Source organism: Schistocerca serialis, unplaced genomic scaffold, assembly GCF_023864345.2.
Source record: "Schistocerca serialis cubense isolate TAMUIC-IGC-003099 unplaced genomic scaffold, iqSchSeri2.2 HiC_scaffold_1242, whole genome shotgun sequence".
In the NCBI taxonomy this organism is placed as follows: domain Eukaryota; kingdom Metazoa; phylum Arthropoda; class Insecta; order Orthoptera; family Acrididae; genus Schistocerca; species Schistocerca serialis.
The window spans coordinates 392,462-395,000 of NW_026047450.1; the positions used below are offsets into that span (position 1 = coordinate 392,462).

The 2,539-nt window shown below is 57.7% G+C and overlaps 1 non-coding gene across 1 annotated transcript in view; it reads left to right on the forward strand.

Annotated features, from left to right (window-relative positions):
* Positions 1 to 933: 933 nt before the first annotated feature.
* The window catches only part of LOC126436610 (small subunit ribosomal RNA), a 1,909-nt gene continuing 303 nt past the window's right edge, over positions 934 to 2,539 (forward strand). Inside the window, exon 1 of the ribosomal RNA XR_007580799.1 lies at positions 934 to 2,539. This exon is cut by the window's right edge and continues 303 nt beyond it. This is a non-coding gene — a ribosomal RNA (small subunit ribosomal RNA).

Genomic DNA, 2,539 nt, shown 5'->3' on the forward strand with positions numbered 1-2,539 from the left:
GCTAGAGGTGAATCAGTGTTGGCGACGATCGGTCGAGCTATTAACCGGTTGTTTCAGGGATACCCACCATGCCCACGAACGTGAAAGGGGACCCACCATGCCCACGAACGTGAAAGGGGATCTGGGTGTGAGGCGATACGCGGCGGTGGCTGGGTGGGACCGTCCCCGGCCGGTGAGGGGGGGCCGCCCGGCGTGCTGGCAGCGCGGTGCGTGGGCGCACGCGCTACAGCCGGCTGGTGGGGGCGGCCAGTGGCAGGCGCGCCGGCCGACGGACGCGGCAGGCGGCGCAGCTGCGCGCCGGCGCCCCCTGCTCGCGGCGCCTTGCGGCCAAAGTAGGTCCTCGCGGGCCCGGTGCGAAGCGCGGTGGCCATCTGCAGTGTGCTGGTCCGATTGAGGACTGTGTGCGCTGAGGATGCGCCGCCGCTCGGCGCTCGGCGCCGCGACGCCGTCTGCTGCTCGGTCGCCCCAGCGGTTCTCGCAGGTGGTTTGTATCGCAGCTGTGCGGACGTGTTGGCGCGTGCGCTGTGCTGGGAGAGTTCGCTTCGGCACCCAAGTGGGGCTTTTGTCCTTCTGTGGCGCTGGCGTTGGAGCTGCCGGTCACCGTAGGTGGCGCGTGTTGTCTCCCGCCGGCAATGCCACGACAGCACGCTCCCGGGCCTCTGTCGGCAGCGGCAAGCTCAGTTGGGAGCACGGGTGGTCGCACCTAAAGCGTCTACTCGCCTAACTCCGGGCGATTGCGCCTCTCTCGAACCCGACCAAGTACTTAGGACGGCGCTGCGCGCCGCCGGGACCTGAGAGGGTTTCGAGGTGTGTTGTGCAGGGGAGCTCAGCCTCCTCCTGTTTGCAGAATAATTGAGCGGACGCTTGCGTGTTCGCGCGGGCCCCCGGGACACACTCCCGGGCGGCCGGCTGCTCAGCTCTAGTTGACGCAGCTCCCTGGTTGATCCTGCCAGTAGTCATATGCTTGTCTCAAAGATTAAGCCATGCATGTCTCAGTACAAGCCGCATTAAGGTGAAACCGCGAATGGCTCATTAAATCAGTTATGGTTCCTTAGATCGTACCCACGTTACTTGGATAACTGTGGTAATTCTAGAGCTAATACATGCAAACAGAGTCCCGACCAGAGATGGAAGGGACGCTTTTATTAGATCAAAACCAATCGGTCGGCTCGTCCGGTCCGTTTGCCTTGGTGACTCTGAATAACTTTGGGCTGATCGCACGGTCCTCGTACCGGCGACGCATCTTTCAAATGTCTGCCTTATCAACTGTCGATGGTAGGTTCTGCGCCTACCATGGTTGTAACGGGTAACGGGGAATCAGGGTTCGATTCCGGAGAGGGAGCCTGAGAAACGGCTACCACATCCAAGGAAGGCAGCAGGCGCGCAAATTACCCACTCCCGGCACGGGGAGGTAGTGACGAAAAATAACGATACGGGACTCATCCGAGGCCCCGTAATCGGAATGAGTACACTTTAAATCCTTTAACGAGTATCTATTGGAGGGCAAGTCTGGTGCCAGCAGCCGCGGTAATTCCAGCTCCAATAGCGTATATTAAAGTTGTTGCGGTTAAAAAGCTCGTAGTTGGATTTGTGTCCCACGCTGTTGGTTCACCGCCCGTCGGTGTTTAACTGGCATGTATCGTGGGACGTCCTGCCGGTGGGGCGAGCCGAAGGCGTGCGACCGCCTCGTGCGTGCTCGTGCGTCCCGAGGCGGACCCCGTTGAAATCCTACCAGGGTGCTCTTTATTGAGTGTCTCGGTGGGCCGGCACGTTTACTTTGAACAAATTAGAGTGCTTAAAGCAGGCAAGCCCGCCTGAATACTGTGTGCATGGAATAATGGAATAGGACCTCGGTTCTATTTTGTTGGTTTTCGGAACCCGAGGTAATGATTAATAGGGACAGGCGGGGGCATTCGTATTGCGACGTTAGAGGTGAAATTCTTGGATCGTCGCAAGACGAACAGAAGCGAAAGCATTTGCCAAGTATGTTTTCATTAATCAAGAACGAAAGTTAGAGGTTCGAAGGCGATCAGATACCGCCCTAGTTCTAACCATAAACGATGCCAGCCAGCGATCCGCCGCAGTTCCTCCGATGACTCGGCGGGCAGCCTCCGGGAAACCAAAGCTTTTGGGTTCCGGGGGAAGTATGGTTGCAAAGCTGAAACTTAAAGGAATTGACGGAAGGGCACCACCAGGAGTGGAGCCTGCGGCTTAATTTGACTCAACACGGGAAACCTCACCAGGCCCGGACACCGGAAGGATTGACAGATTGATAGCTCTTTCTTGATTCGGTGGGTGGTGGTGCATGGCCGTTCTTAGTTGGTGGAGCGATTTGTCTGGTTAATTCCGATAACGAACGAGACTCTAGCCTGCTAACTAGTCGCGTGACATCCTTCGTGCTGTCAGCGATTACTTTTCTTCTTAGAGGGACAGGCGGCTTCTAGCCGCACGAGATTGAGCAATAACAGGTCTGTGATGCCCTTAGATGTTCTGGGCCGCACGCGCGCTACACTGAAGGAATCAGCGTGTCTTCCTAGGC